Source organism: Taeniopygia guttata, chromosome 1 (assembly GCF_048771995.1).
Source record: "Taeniopygia guttata chromosome 1, bTaeGut7.mat, whole genome shotgun sequence".
Lineage (NCBI taxonomy): Eukaryota > Metazoa > Chordata > Aves > Passeriformes > Estrildidae > Taeniopygia > Taeniopygia guttata.
Window position 1 is genome coordinate 104,023,075 of NC_133024.1, and position 17,134 is coordinate 104,040,208.

At 37.4% G+C, this 17,134-nt stretch overlaps 1 protein-coding gene and 1 long non-coding RNA gene across 5 annotated transcripts in view; one reads left to right on the forward strand and one right to left on the reverse strand.

Moving 5' to 3' along the window:
* IL1RAPL1 (interleukin 1 receptor accessory protein like 1) overlaps positions 1-17,134 on the forward strand; it is a 676,860-nt gene that overhangs the window by 130,938 nt on the left and 528,788 nt on the right. The gene's annotated exons all lie outside the window — the stretch shown is intronic.
* Positions 977-17,134, reverse strand: part of LOC140684933 (uncharacterized) — a 29,634-nt gene continuing 13,476 nt past the window's right edge. Inside the window, exon 2 of the long non-coding RNA XR_012057954.1 lies at positions 977-15,429. This is a non-coding gene — a long non-coding RNA (uncharacterized lncRNA). The remainder of the gene's footprint in view (positions 15,430-17,134) is intronic.

Sequence of the window (17,134 nt, forward strand, 5' to 3'; positions counted from 1 at the left end):
ATTGGAGTGGATGAGTGAATACATGTAATCTAGTAATCCCTTCTTTAATGAACAACAGTAGAATTTTAGGAGCCTTCTTTTTGCTCCAGATGACTTAAATGCAAAGAATTACATTTAAAAGAGCAATAGAATTGTTCACAGCTGTTAATAGTTGCCGTCTTACATTAAATTAGATCGCTGTATAAGCCTTTTCTTTAGAGCTAGTGTAATGTATTTCTTTTGCTAGTTTACCTTTATCCCTAAGCATAAGTAACTGATGTCTTAAGTAGAATCATGTAATGATTAAAATGTTATCTGATTAATGTCGATTAATTCATTAGTGTAATATGATCACTCCCATATGTTATTTCTCTCACTATACCACAAAAATTCAGAATAGTTTTCCCCCACAAAACAAGGTTACATTTAGTGCATTCCTGCCTCCATACCTCCCTTTTCTTCCTTTCTTGAGAAAGGGGACAGCAGTGCCTGGCCCTGTAGTCTGCCCATAAATAACACACTGAAGTATAGAAGCCTCAAGGTCTCCCCTTTGACCTGAAGTTCTGGCACCTAAATCTAAATAAGCCAATATAAGAAGGTAGACATGCCAGAGTGGTAACATTTGGTGACGTGTGACATTTTCTTTCTGAAGAATGTCATACTTAGTGTTACTGACTATTATAGTAGCAATGTATATATAGGAGAAGAAAATAAAAACCAACTCAACAAGAAAATATCAGCAAGTAAATGCAAGATTTATTTCCTGAAACAAATACCTGAATACTGGTGGTGCATTTTGCTGTGACAGTATCCTTTAAAGATGACTGAATACTTAACCCTTTTAGGATACTACCTGTTGGAAGCAAGTAAAGCAATGCATTTTTAAGGCTAAGTGATAATTATTAGCTGTTGTTATGTCAGATCTATGGTGCAAATTGCATCAAACTAGTCAAATTATGTTTCTTCTCTGTGATGCCATTTTACCAGCTCTGAGTACATTTTACAAAAATTAAAAGACTAATGAAAGCAAGGATATAATTTATATAAAAGTTGGAGGAAAAAAAAATCGTAATTATACTTAGCACGCAAAGGATTTTGAGAGGAAAGTCTGAGAAGAATACTGCGAAAAACTAAGATGACTTATTTAGATGTTAAGAAGTATCATCCCTAAAATCCCTATCATTCATGGTAATAAGTTGATGATTGCTGTTCATTTTTTGACTACTCTCAGATTGTGATCTTATTTTTGTTTTTCAGAAGATTATTTAATGTTTATGAATTTATTTTAATTACAACCTTTAGTTTTTTGTTTGTGTTTTTATTTTCACTTGCTTGTACCCTATGTGCATAGATGATTTATAGATTAGTCATGATAGAGTGATCACAAGAAATTGCTCATAAGAGAATATTCAGAGATGCCAGACTGGCACTCCCTAGAGTGAATGGGGTCACAGCAGAGATTCGCATGAAGCCAGGAATTTAGAGATTTATTTTACATTGATCATTAAGGAGGCTGATATTAATTCCATTCTCCAATGAAATAACTGCTAAAGAAATTTTTAGGGGGAAAAAAACCTAAATGAATTATATATAAGAACATATAATGTATAGAATGAAATATCTAATATCAGATTCATAGTACTTTTATGTTTTAACACATAATAGAATATTGTTATAATAGAATATTTTGCAAGAAATAGAATTTAATAATTTAATAGACATAGTTCCACTGAAATATTGCAGTTTAATGTATTTTTTGTTCAAGCCTAATCATTAAGATTTTCTGGTTCTCTAATTTAGATTATTTTCAAATTTAATACCCTGCATTCTGATTAAAAAAACTTCCTGATATGTACATGCCTTGAATTATTTAAGACAAATATTAAAATCAATCTACTGTAAATATTTCTTTCAATATTCTCTGAGGTCAATAAAAATATGTTCCTGGACTTCATTAAGATACCTATGGGACTGGATTACATAGGTGAACTCTGTTTTTTAAATAACAAAGATCCTGGTTTTGGAAAGAATTCTGTCAAGATACTTTTATATCATTTTGTATCTGTGCCCGTGTCATGATATTCCTTCTGGTTTCAAGGACTATTCCTATAATTTGTCTCCTAAATTAGGATTGAGCTACCCCTCTACATTGTTTACTTCACAGAGTTATGGTGTATTTCAGAAGGCTGTACATTTGTCACCTGCTGCCTGCTGCATTGGCCACTGACATCACAGGGCCACTCTCCCCTGAAGGCACTTGGCCAACACAATAATGTTAGTGTGAACCTGGGTGTTGAGAAGTGCAGCAGCCTATAATGTAATTTCAACCATGCACTCATTTTTCTGAGTAAAAGTTGACAATTTTCTAAAGGCGAAATTCAAGGCTGTTGAACATCAATGTAGTTCCAGTAGGTGTTTGTTCAGAGCCTTCAAAATCAGATGTGGTAAATATAAGCAGTAATTTTACTGGTGAAAAGATCTCAATGAAAAAAAAAAATCTATCTTTATTTATCTTTGTAGATATTTGTGAAAGAATTAACATTTTTTTATTGATTTCAGTCATTGAAAATAACACCATCTAACCCATGAAAGAAGGAGTCATTAAAGATCAGTAAGGAAAACAGGGAAAAAATACCAGGCATCGATGGGTCTGCCAACAGTTAAAATATCCAGGCTTTGTGTCACATTTTTCCTTTGTAAGTTGTTTTTTGCATCCTGCTTTCATGTCGATATGCACTGAAATTGAAACTAATATTGACATAGACTTGTACAAAATCTGTATGTCTAACATGACTACTTAATGGTAATTCAAGGTTCAGGATTTCCAGCTAAATGAAGTCCTGTGGAGTGTGTTCATTAAACAAGCAGAGATTTCTTTTCCTACAGATTTGCTTGGGTGTTTTTTATTTCATTTGATTGCAGGTTTTCGGTATTTTTAAAACCTAAGTACTTAAATTGTTATTTTTTTCTTAGTCTTCTTGGTTTTCACCATCTGTATATTGGCAGCTGGCAGTCACTCTTCCAAAAAGCATATAGTTATGGATCCAAAATATAATAGAGGCCTCTTGGAAGATTTCTAGACTTTAAAGAGTCTCTAAGATTTTGTAATAATTATGAAGGCTGTATTTAGTGATCCTGCCAAAATGTTTACTCTAGCATCTTTACCAGCTAAAAATACAATATTTAACAAAAGAATTGGATATTTCCTGGAATTTCACCATCAGGTGGTATCCATTTCCATACTTAGAGATATCCCTGGTAAGCAAGTTCTTACTTTGTTATATTGATGAGTAAATACAACATTTTTGTCTCCTTTTATTAAAATACAATGCAGCTTTGCAGCCTGAAATTGGCAAGTATGGTTCCTCATGCCAAAATGTTTTTTAAGAGGAAATGTGTCTTATACTTTAGAACATTTTGCCATCTCAGGAAGATTGTGTAGATGGGCAATGAGGTGTGTGAAAATGTTAGAGGAAGAGAAATTACAATACTTCTGTTTACCAAAGGAAACTCTGTTGGCAACAATAGTGAATAAACATCTTGTGTTAGTCTCTTCAGCTTAAATTCCAAAGTGCAATTTAATTATTTTTATCTCTGACCGACCATTCATTTAATATCCATAACAGATTAAATGTGGCTTGTGCAGCTTTTTATCACAAGTAAATGGTGAGAGGAGACATATAAATGATATCTATTGTATTTATTTTTTATATGCTGGACATGATGAAAATGTACAACTTGCTGAGAACAAATATGTTTGTGGCTGAAGAAAGAAAATAAGGCAAACTAATTAGTTTTTCAATAATGCACACTGCTTAGGTTACTTATTTATGGGATCTAAGTGTTTAAGAGAATTTTTATTCGTTTTGTATGAGGAAGAGTACAAGGACATTGTACATACATTGACAATGTAATGAGATAATAGTGTTATCTTGATTCTCAGCATTTTCTTCTTCATTCATCCATGACTTTATTCTCAAACAATCCTACTGTGGCAGTAATGTACTGTCTTGGTTTGAAAAGACAGGTGTCTGCTAAGGAAGGCAGGAGCCTCTCTTGAAATGAAAAATATAAACACCCTCCCTCCAAATTATTATAATTTTGAAATTAAGGTGTCTTCAGGACACCTTAATTTCTTTATTAGGAAAAATAAAAATGCAGTAATACAACACTGACAGAGTCAGAATATGACCTGACATCCTGTGGGTCAGGGTGTTGGCAGCAGTCCCAATCCACGGTGGCTGCAGTCCTCCTGGAGTGCCAGCTGTGGTTCTGTTGGAGTAGTGATCCTGTAGAAGAGTGGAGCTTTCCTCTGAAGGTCCATTGGTGGTGTACATGGGCCTGGTCTTCCTCTGGGAATCCAGTGGAAAAGACTGACTGAGGTGTTTTGACTCTCAGATTATATCCAGGTAGGAATGCTTGGCTTCTCCCTATGGAGAGATGGCAGATCATCTCATAACGGGATGATGTAATTTTATCAGTTATGCAGTAACACTCAGTGGCCCATTAACAAGAGATATTTTCCAGAGGGAGGATTGGCTGTGGAAGAGATAAAGCAAACTGCCCCACCTGGTTTTAACAGGTGACTCAATTAACAGAAGAAAGCAGCCCCACCTCTAGCAGATGGCAATTACATACACACCCCCAGCCACCATCTTGCAACCTGTAGACCTGTACACATCTTCTCACTGTCTTGGCATGAGGAATATGTAGGAATTAGCCATGAATATTTATTTCCTAATAGGTCTGCCTGTATCAGTGAAAAGCATGGTATAATGCTCAAAAAAATTATTTTTCCCTTTCAGGCTCTCAAAAAAAAATTAAAACATTGTTGATTAACCTAAATATCATAATCATACATTACAAATTTCACAGAAAAGTTGAACTTCCTACATTGCTGGGTTATTGATGACTCAGAACTGGCAGTTGTTTACTGTAATGTACAGATGAGAGCCCACTTCCCAGCAAACAGAGACTCTAAAAATAGTCTTTAAAAGGTGCCAGGAATCTTCTACCCAGTGTACTGATGCACCCATCCCCTTCAGATACAGCTGATATGAATGAACCCTAAGCCTTATCAGTTAGGCAGAGAAGCAATTTTTTTTTATTCTTTCTTTTTCCGGAAAAGTTTAGTGAGCTGAGAGTTTGCTAAGGAAGACATCCAAGAATAGCCTGAAATGAAAATAAAAATGTAAAGAAAATATTCCAGCTACAGAGGCATCATATGTAAAGAGTGTATTTGAAATTGTGTACATTAATTTGAAAGCATACCTTAATCAGGATGTCTCATGACTGAGTTTTCGGTCCATGTAAGCAGGCATTTCTGAGTGATACTCAGGGTCATGGCCATCCCAGGAAGGGTTCAAAATGTGATTGTGGGCTTGGAGACATGGTTTAGTGGTGAATGCAAATGGTGCTGAGTTAATGGTTGTACTCTGTGATCTTGGAGGTCTTTTCCAACTTTAGTGGTTCTACAGTTCTGTGATTCTGTATTGATCTCTCCTGGTTTGGTTTAATCTAGGTCCTTCCATCTTCCTGTTTGAAGTCTAGGGAGAGAGAATCCTATCCAGAGGAGGATACTCTCAGGATGAAGCGAGTCTTTAGTTAGAACCTTTTTCCTTAAGCTACTTGCAGGTCACATTAGGTACAGATGAATACACAGATAATAGAGACTAGGAAAACAGGAGTCCCAACCAAAGTGGAAAGAATCAAATTCTGCTAACACAGCAGTAAATCACTCATTGTAAGACTTGCATGTGAACTATTATGCCCATATAATAAACTGCAAGGAATCTTCAGCCTGAGGCTTTTCAGGTTTGATGCCAGGTTGAAGAATACAACCAGTGGTGATGATTCCTGCAAACTGTTTCTCTGCTCATGTTGTTAATTTTATGATCTTCCCGTCCAGATTGCAGTGTTTGCAAATATATTATGTATCAGCTACAACATCAATATCTAAGAAGGTCTTAGGCTTGCAAAGGTTCAAGGTCTTGCCCAAGTTTGGCTTCAGCTAATATATGTTGTAGCACATTGATGCTTCATGGATGTGAACATTTTTATAATGTGAAACACTTATATGAAAAAACTTGATGCAGAATATTATTTTGTGAGAAATTTTAAACCCATTGGAAGAAATATGTTCTATAAATTAATCTATTACCTTTATTGAAGAGAAGGCCAATGTGGTAGATTTGTGTGGCAGTACAAAGAGGTACCGACTTGCTGTTCCCCCCTGCTGGATGACAGTGCCTGACTATCTCATGTCTGCTGTGGACAAACAAATGTAATGAAATAAAAGAGAACCTTTGACTTGTTCTCTATACAATTTTGATATGGTAGAACTCCTATGGAAAAAATTGCTTTGGATTAGGAAAAAGTCAGAAGGTCTCTTAATGAGTCGTGTTTCAGGTTGTTTTAATTTGGATATAGAATAAGACTTGGTTTAATAAAGTTGCAGATGTTTAGTTTAAAGGGTACTGTGATGAAGCAAATAATAATTCCTTCTGTGAGTTCCCAGCTTTCAAACTGATTACCCTTTGACATGGCACCCTGTAATTTTGACATATTTTCCTTATGGTCCTCAGCTTGACATCAAAGCTTTCTGCAACTCCTTCATTACAAAGTAGTGATCCTCTTGTGTAAAGTGCAAAGGCATAAACTTATATTACTTTTCATGGAAAAAAATAACATTTAATTTTATTTAACTAAGGAAATAAAAATTGAGGATAGTACAGGTAAAATTTCTGTTTTCAGAAGTACAGATTCTTCCACTTAATTTCTCACAGCCGTTTTCTGGACAGGCTTCTTTTACCAGCATGAGCACCTGTTAACTGTTACCAAATTTTCCAGTTCGTTAAGAAAGTTCTTGTCCTACTAATATTAATGTGGATGGAATAATAAATCACCAGTGAGGGGGAAGAGCCGCATCCTTTCCCTTAATTATGGAGGCCAATAATACTGTGAAAGGAGCTAATGGCCAGAGGTACATCTGTGGAGGAATTCAACTTCTGAAGGCAATTTTTCCCATCAACAAATCCTAGATATTCTGGATCTAGTAGATTAATACAAGGTGAATGAACATAGGTCTTCCCAATCTGCTGTGTCCTATCAGGATAGATCTTCATTCCAATAGTTTTCAGTGTCTCCTTGGTTTGCAAAAATTTTGCATTTTTCTCTGGATCTCTAAGAAAATTTTGCATTCTTGATATACTTTTGAAACTTCTGAAACTGCTGTCCTTCAATGTCAGCTGCACAGCTCTATTGATCCATGATTGTGGTCTTATTCTGAGCTGTGCATTTACACTCAGAGATTATTTCTGAGCACACACCATTACTCTCAAGATGACAACTATGCCCTTTTACCCCATCAGCATCCCCATTTGAGCCACAGTGCAGCAGTCAGGATAAAGCAGATGACCTTTCTGGGTGTCCTGTCTCACACCTAAAAGTAATGCCAAATCAGCACTTATACAGTGCATGTTGAAAAAACAAAAAGAGATCCATGTTTCAGCTCAATGACTTGGCAGTAAGATAAATTTCCACTCAAGAGTGTTTCTCTAGTGCAAATTCATCCATAATGTAGAAATTCAATCCATAATGTGGGCAATTCATCCGTAGTGTAGAAATTTTGCATTTTGTGTTTTAGAGTTTGATCTGTGTAACTTTGTTGACTGTTTTAAAAATCAAAATCATCAATGCCTGCTGTGGGTTTGACTTTTATACAATTTGATGGACTGAAGAAATATTATTGTGGCTTTTCTGTCCACCATTCCTTCACTACTGATCAGAGAGGCAAGATGACTTCTCTACATATTTTATTCCCACTTTTTTATGCAAAAATGCTGTGAATATTTATCAGTCACTGTTCTGAAGCTAAGAAGGCATCCTAAGATCATAAATATTACCTAGGGAAGGAGAGGGTGATTCTTGTGCTTTTCCTATCTTACTCAATATGTGCAAATGGCTTATAAAATACATTGAGAGATTGGTGGTGAGAAAAGCATTACTTTCCATTTCATTTGGTTCTGGAAAAGCACAGGAATGTAAGCCAAGTTTTTTTTCTACTGCCAAGAAAAGTCAGTCTTATTAATAGTCTTTCTAAGTGTTTAGTGAATTCATCTTGGTGGCACTACTTATTAACTAAGGCCCAGTGCAGCGTGAGCTGAAATAGAATAATTGGTAATTCATTGTAAACATGACTAGTTTTATGTCCATTTTTCATTTCTTCTTGGCTGGTGTTTGTACTTATACTCCAAAGCAATTGGCTCCCTTCCCATCTTTCAGCTGTGGGGCTTGAGGAATTTCTTTCCAGGGTGAGGCGTGTGTCCTGTATTTAGTGACCACTTTGGGGTTTGTGGAAAACTTCTCTTTGTTTCATGTAAAAAAAAAAAATTAAGAACAAACCAAAACCAAAACCCAAACCAAACAAAACAAAAAACCCCCAAACAACCCCAAAAAATAACCCCCCAAAAAACCTCACAAAAAAACCCCCACCAAGGATCTAACTTCAAAATACAGCAATCAAGTTTCAAACTCAGAGTATGAGACACAGAATCTAGCTTTTCAATGCTTTCTCAGAGATGATAGCTTGCATGGTGAAAAGTGGTGATAAAGGAATGTGTGTTTAATACGAAAAGCATCTCATAACCACAGATATAATAACTGAACACAGAACAGGAACATGCCAAAGACTAATATGATATTGTGGTGGATTAACCTTGACTGGATGCCAGGTGCCCACCAAGCTGCTCTACCACTCACCCTCCTCAACTGGACAGGGTGAGAAAATATGACAAAAAAGCTCATGAATCAGGATAAAGGACTGAAAGAGATCACTTATCAGTAACTGTCCTGGGTAAAACAGCCTCGAAGTGAGAAAACTAATGGAACTTATTGATAATTAGTATGAGAATAGGATAATAAAAAACAATCGAAAAAGCACCTTCCTCACCTCCTTCCCTTCTTACCAGACTCAACTTCACTCTCTATTCCTCCACCTCCTCTGCCCAGGCAGTGCAGGTGCACAGGGAATGGGGATTGTAGGCAGTTTATCACACATTGTCTCTGTCACTCTTTCTCCTCAGACTGCCCACTCCAGTGTAGACAGAGTCCTTCACAAACTGCTCCAATAGGAATACTCTCCACAGTGTGAATTCCTTCTGGAATCCTGGATCCCCCATGGGGTCACAAGCCCTGTCAGCAAACTTATTCCAGTATGGGGTCCTCTCTGCAGGGCCACAGGCACTCCCAGGAAAATTGCTCCAGTGTGGGGTCTCCACAGGGTCGCAGCTTCCTGCAGGCTCATTTGCCTGCTCTGTCATGGGGTTCTTCATAGGCTGCATGTGGATCACTCCTCCACTCTGTACTTCTGTGGGCTGCAGGAGGACATCCTTCCTCACCATGGACGACAGGGGAGTCTCTGCTCTTGGGTGCCTGTAGCACCTCCTGCCCCTCCTTCTTTCACTGGTCTCTTCAGGACTCCCTCTCTCACCTATTTTCACACCTCATTCCCAGCTACATTTGTGTATCATTGTTTCCTCTTCTTAAATATGTTATCCCATGGGCACTATCAGTGTAGCCCATAAACTTGGCCCTGGCCAGTGATGGATCAGTCCTGGAGCTATTTGGAATGGCTCTGTTGGACATGGGGGAGCTTCTGTCATCTTCTCAAAGAATCCAGCCTGTGTCTCTCTCACTACCAAAAATTTGCCAAGTGCGCCCCATACATGTACAATAAAAGAATACCCTTCAGAGAAAACCTCCAGCCTAGGTTATGCATTCTCCCTTTTTCTACCCCCTTGTGTGTCACAAAAGCTTTGTGGAGCAAATTATTTCTAGAGGTCAAAATTTCTGTTTCCCACTGCTTTTTTTTTTTTTTTTTTTTTTTTTTTTTTCCTGTTTGAAAGCTAAGAAAAGGTCAGAGAAGGAGAAAGAGCTTGTAGGGTTTAATGGCTGGGTTAAGTATGAACATGATCAGGGTGTTTAGGTTTTAAGGCTTCTCTATGGTAAGGATCAAAGAAAACATGCTTTATTTAAATAATAATGCATACAATGTACTGTTGTAATGTCATTACAACCTACGGTTAAAACCTTCTAAATGCAGCCATACGTTTACCACAATTTAAACATTTAATTGTTTGGTTTTTTTTTTTTTTTAATTAAACTAAGGTGTTAAAATATCCACTTTTCATATGAGTAATATTTTCTTTTTTCTGAGGAAATTTATCACAGCACAAGCTTTACAGAAATTTACTCAAAAAGTACCATTTCCTAAGTGGTAGTAGAGGATGTCTTTGTGAAATGAATGCATTCAAATTGATTGTTTCTCTTCATTTTTCAGAATAGAAAAAGAACAGGCTTGCAGACAGTATCGGTGATACTAGTTCGTCTACAACATATTTTTCAAGTAAAGAGAATGTAGGAAAAAAAAGTAATCAATGAAAAATATGTTCCTTTGCATCTGTCTATTTTAAAGGAAACTATTTACTAAAAACTTCTATTCCCAGAATGGCACCGGGATTTTACTGTATTATGGTTCAGCTGATGAAGTGCATCACTAGTTGTAATTGCATTTTCTTTAATTTTCACTACTCTTTTCTCACAGAGGAGCCTAGTATATTTTTAAACCATTAAACAAAGTTTAGGACTAGCTCACCTTCATCCCTTTATGCATTACAAGTCACCCTTTAAAAAAGGTAGAATGCATCTTTACTTGGTATAAATTCACTGTCCTTATTGACTGCAATAAATGTTTGCAATTTATATCACTAAATGTGTGGACAGTGAGCTTTCCTTCAGTTGTAAATATAGGAAATACACCATAATAATAAAAGAGTCTGTAAATACAATTAACACTTCTCTTTACTTGTTTAGAAAGAAATATCATCATGAGTTTAAGAGTACATGGTATAACTTACACTTGAAGAACTTTATGTCCAATATGTTCTCATAGAAAGCTCAATGATTACAGTTTATTCACTGAAGTAATTGTGAACATGTACTTATTTCTTCCATTACTAATTATTACCTAACCATTTTACTTAGACATAAAAACCAAGACAAAAAAAAATTAAAGTAAGGCAGCCTGAAAAAGAGAAAAAATTTATGTTCTTTAGTTGTGAACTCTAAAATAAAATATACAGAGCCAATGGGCCAAAAAATTGCTTTTTCTAAGCAGTTACATAACCTTCATTTCTTATTTCAACTTTCTGTAGAACTCCAGTCAAATGGAAATCTGCATCTTTAGCCTTCTTTTTTTTTTTCTGGTATTCACTTTTTTGCCTAGTATCTCATTATGTTTTGCAACAGAACATGTGCCTGTGTAGTGTAGCATCCCATGAACTCTCTCCCCTCAGCCAATTCCCAAGCTCATTGCCCTGGAAAGACCAAATTTCATTCCTCCTGGGGGAAAAGACAAGACTCTCCCATGGACTTCTGTCTCACTGATCCCTATATTTTGCAACCTACCCTGGTTTCTCCTTTCCCTGTTCCCTCATTGATTGGATACCCCTGGTGGTTGAGCCCTCTCCCCTGGAGACTAATCTCCTTTGCCCTGCCCTTAGCTCCATCCCCCATCCCTTCCCCTTTATCAAGCTGTCTGCAGCACGTGGTTGTCCTCTTTTTGCTTGGGTTTCCTTCAGCCACCACATGTGACACACTGCTGAAATAAAACCTTGCAAAAGGACCCTTCTGCCTCTCTCACTGAGCCAGCTGTGGTGAGTGTTGTGTGTGGATCTGACTGCATTGCCTGAATGTCAACCCAACGTGCTTTTCTACAGGAGAGGTTTGTTGGGAACAGATAATAGGCAGCAGCACCCACCATCCAACTCCCACATTTTTAATTGGCCCCCAGTGTGAGGCAGATGGCATTTTTAGTGTAGAGTGCTGGTCTTTGTATCATTCTCTTGTGAATATTGATGCCATTACCTATGCATAGAATTGCAGCTGTTTAGATGGAACTTCTAAAGGTATCTATCTAAATGAAAGAACAAGTCCTCCTGAAAACCTTAGTCTTTGAACAGAACTATTATCAGCTTGCAATGAATGCCATTGCAGGAAAATATAAAACAGTGCTATAAAAAACACTGATTGGAGGGAGGGACAGGGACTCTTTCTTGGACTACAAAGTTGGGCACAGTCTGTAGTTTACCTAGATGAGAATATTATTAACTACTCTTACCTAGGACCCATTTTTCCTGCCTGAATAGTGTTTGTTTTCAGACTTGATGCTGTAGATTGAATGTCTAAGCACTCTCAGAAATAGTAGGTAATTGAACACCCCAAAAGAAAACATAAGGCATATACATTCCACAATCTCTTCTCTTTATTTTGAGTTAAAGGGCTGAGGAAGAGAGAAGTCTTTAGTAGACTAAAATGTAACTCTCTCTCTCAACTGTCACTTCTTTCTGACAAAGTTGTCTTCCAAATACTTGTTCTAAGAGAATTGGCCAATTCTCTGGGTATATTTACTGGATCATGCCACAGAACTGATTACTTTAATATAAATCAGTAATGGAGCAGAGATCCCTTCTAGCCCTCCAACCCCCTCACCTCCTCCCATGGCAATGGGGCATTGAACGCTTTAATTTGTTTTTCATACAAACATTAAAAGGGAAAAAAAAAATCAGCATCCTCTCTAAAGCTTTCTTTCCAGGAACACCTGAACTGAAACCAAGGTTAAATGTATTAGTCTGATTTTTGGATAACCTAGTTTAAAGCAATAGCTGCATAGAGTTTATCTATGCAATGACAGTTTACAATGAAGTATTTATCCTGTAAAATTGAACAAATCATATACAAATGTTTTATCCTCTGAAATATAATGAAAACTATAAAGTACAGGACTGATTCTGTAAATGTGGTAGCAGTATAGCTCTTCAGAGTAAATAAAAAACAATTACGGGAAGCTTTTCAAAAGGCAACTTTTCAGCATTGTTGCTAAATTAATGAGTATTTTTCAGTATAATTCATGCTAAACACCATGGGAGGAATCATTTGTGACAAGCAGGAGGGCTAGTTATTGAGATGTCATCAGACTGCTCATAATCACATATTTTCCCTGTGGATCTGTGCTTCAGTTCACACTCTTAAAGTCCATTCACATTTTAATGAAACTAAACCTTTGCTGTATCTGTTTGGTAGGTTGTATTTGATTACACCAACTATGCGTATTTTAAAATAAATCTAGTGTGATAAACTCAAACTATATCCAGATATGTTTCTAGCATCCGTTCTTCTCATTCTTCAAAGTAAATAACCTTAAGACAGCCTAGGTACTATTCCTATGCCCCAAATTTCTCTTGTCTTGCTTACCTGTTAAAATCCCACAGCTTCACCAGTTATTTGAGTAGTGCCAGCCAACCTGGTGGTCAGGTCATGCCTCCCTCTTTTATGGGACTTCTCCAAAGTTAAGGAGGAAACCCTAAATGGAACTACAGCTTTCTCCCTCCAACATAGTCTTAGCTTGCTTAAGTTTAGTTTTTTAAATTCCTTTTTTTTTAACATAATTGAGGTGTTGAAAAGGCATTTTACAAAAAACCCTCAATCAGAGACAGAACAGCTTCAGCAGCAGTAAAAATTATAGAAGGAAAAATAGTAAAAAAAACATTTTGATGCATCTCACCTCACTAGAGACAGCATTTCTGTGGTTTATTTATCACTAGAAGGTGATAGTTCTCTATCAAATATAAACTTCTATTGGAGGAAAAGCACAAAACAAAGAGAAAATGTCGTCAGGTTCCAATTTTTTAACTTTTCCTTCAATTTTTTTATGGATCACTGCAAGGTCTCAGTTATGAAGCCAAATCATGCACTCTCTCTGACAAATGCATCAAGGCATCTTCTGATCAGGTTTCATTTGTGTGTGATGAAATTTCTGCACTTATTCAGGTAAACTGAAAACATCACTGTTGATTAGGGATGTTTAAGCATAAGGCTTTCATACTGAAACTGTGTGTATGTGAATTTAAGTGAGGCTTTTGTCACCTGTGAAAGCTACCTTGGCTTATAAAAATTGAATGTATCATGGAAATTAATTTTTACCAGATGAGAAACAAAATACAAGGATAAAAAAATAAAAAAAAAACTAGATAGATTTTTTGCAATTATCCTGTCTTCAAATAATTATTTGTCACTTTATCTGTAATAAGATCTCCCTTCACTAGTCAGTCCTTCATTCCTACAGAAAACTAGGCAAACATCTCCATTTGTCTTTAACACTAGAATTCCTTTCAAAAAAAGAGAGGGATATCTAAATTTAAGGGGTTTTGACTTAATTTTCCTTGAGGGAGAATTATGTATGGAATTTGATAGGTTTCTTTACAGAAATGACAAGACACAGTGATCCAAATGAAGAGTTTATACCATATATTCTGGCTTCTTTGTTCTTTGTTCTGATACAACAGAAATTATGCTACTTAGAGTTCTACTGAAAATCTGAAATGCCTGTATATGTAAATTAGATTGTCTTCCTATAAAATTATATTGTGACCCAACAGCATTTATCTTCATCAAAGGTAATATATTTTGTATTCTGTATGTACTTTTCATAATGACATACAGAGTCCTAATAAATCTAAAACAGGAGTACCATAAATTTATTTAAAATTTTTTATTGTTTAATGTCTTGCCTATTACTACTATTAATGTAGTCTGGTTTCAATATTTTGTGCTAAGCCAGTAGTATTTTAATTTGCTATTATTTTTCATTTTACAGAAACTCTGGTATCTGTCCTGTCCAAGTCCTTTTTCCTTGCACATCTTAGCAGTTTGGCTTTAAATCTTATATACCATGAAGAAAATTTCTCTATGTCCAGGTGACTTCTTATGGAAAATAAAAGCCACAAACAAACAAAAACCAACCAAACAAAAAAACTCACAAACCATTTTAATAATATTTACTTCTAAAATTAGGTAATCAACTCAAAGTTGAACTCAAAGTCCTGGGCTCTTGCAATAAGCATACCATGACTTTTAAAAAGATGTTCCTGAGGGGTGACAGTACTGCTCTGTGATCTCTGGGACATGGAATCTGTCAGTATTCAGAACATCTTATTTTATCATTGGTCATGCCTTGGCAGAGAATAGAGTGTCAGGTGTGGGAATGCTGGTGCTTTTGCCACTAACAGAAACCCTAAATTATCATTATGTCTAAGACAACAAAAACTATTTAATCTGGTCACTCAGTTCTAGATTTCATCCTTTTAGCAGCTAATAGATTTCTAACAAAACTTCTGACTGGCAATGCACAGCTAAAACACTAGAATAGTGGAAACTTAATGTTAAAATTATAAAACTCAAATTTTGGACTTTTAAGTTCACTGGCTATTAAAAACTTCAGGTACACAAGCAGTATTCAGTCTGAATTCTGTAATTACACATGGTGTTCCTAAGTACAAATAAATCCTCCTGAGACACAGTCACGTTGCTTGGTTAGCAAAATCTTTAGTTAACCTGTTGTCTTTATGAAAGACAACCAGGAGCCTGGTTCAGGTAGCAGCACGGCGGCCTGGTCTCGTCCAAGCCGCTCGGGCTAATCAACACACGCAGATGCCAATATGGCAGACGGTTGAAAAGCGTTTATTATCCTATTTCGTGGGTTTATATAGGTTTAGGAGTCTTTGCTACGTCAGAGGGGGGTTTGGGGTCTCGGAGGATAGTGGGTAGTGGAATTTTACCAGGGCAGGTGTGGCTACATTCTTTTCTGACTCCTGGGGTAGCAGATAAGCAGGGGAGAGAGAAGGGGGGAAGGGGTCTATCTTTCCGTGACATTCCGGTAATCTTCCGCTTCGCCTGTCCCTATCTTACCACATCTCCCCCCTCCTTATCATATACAAAATGAGGTAGTTGCAGATAGAGACATTGGAGTGAGGTACAGACTTGTAACTTGTTAAGGAAAGGGTGGTTTAGTAGATCAGGGTAGGTTTTTTAAGGCAGGTGCTGAAGGCTTTAGCTACCGACTGTGTTTGCAGTTTTTTGGTTTATAGCATTTGTTGGTGGCCTACGAACAGAATGTTTGCCCTTTCCAGACGGGCTTGAACAAACGAGACTAGTTTGTTCAGCAGGCATGGTCCTATGGTAATAGCCAAAAGCAGTATTGCCAGTGGACCTACCAGGGCGGAAATTAAAGTGGTGAGCCAAGGTGATTGATTGAACCAGGATTCAAACCAGCTCTGCTGGGTCTCCCTGTCTCTCTTTCTCTGAGCCAGTCTGTCTCGGAGTTCTGCCATGGAGTCTTTAACGACTCCTGTATGATCTGCATAAAAGCAGCATTCCTCCTTCAAAGCTGCACACAATCCTCCCTGCTGCATAAACAAAAGGTCAAGTCCTCGCCTATTTTGTAAAACTACTTCTGAAAGTGAAGAGACTGACTTCTCCAGATAGGAGATGGATTTCTCGATCCTCTGCAGGTCCTCGTCGATGGTCATTTGCAGCTGGGAGAGTCCGTGTTGTTGGGTCGCGATGGCTGAGACGCCCGTGGCGGTGCCAGCTGCTCCCAGGCCGAGCAGCATCGCGATAGTTATACCTGTGATTATTTCCCTTTTGTGGAGTCTGTTAGGTTCCTCGAGCAGATGGTATATTTCTTCGTCTGAGTGGTACAAAACCCTGGGGACAATCAGAACTTGGACACAGAAATCAGTAGAATCATTGAATTTGTCAAGGAACACACAAGGACTCACTCCGGACCTTTGGCAAACCCACATCCCAGACGCAGATGGGATCACCCACTTGCTAGTTTTTCTGTTCGGTTTGACAACTTTAGTGCAGAAGTTGCCTTTCTGCTTCGCTAAGGTTGCATTCCCAAAACATCTGCCCTGTCCTGTGATTTGACTCAGGGTGATTCCTCTGCGGGGAGTGTCCCATCTGCACTGGTGAGGGGCGCTGGCCGAGGAGTAACTGAAGGGGGTGTCCAAAGCAATGCCTTCATAAAAAGGGGGTTTGATATCATAGCAAAGCCAACAGGGGTTAGTTAGGTTCGGTTTGGTTTCGTTTAGGGTTAAAAAGGTAGCTTCTAGCATACGAAAGATTGGGTTTGGGTCTGACTCAGCCATGCGGCCTATCTGGGGGGTATCTGCAAGGCCAGTCGGGGTGTCAGTGGCTTTTGGGGTCAGGGTTTTGAGGTGGGTTGTGTTTTTCCCTCCCAGCACATTTCTGATAA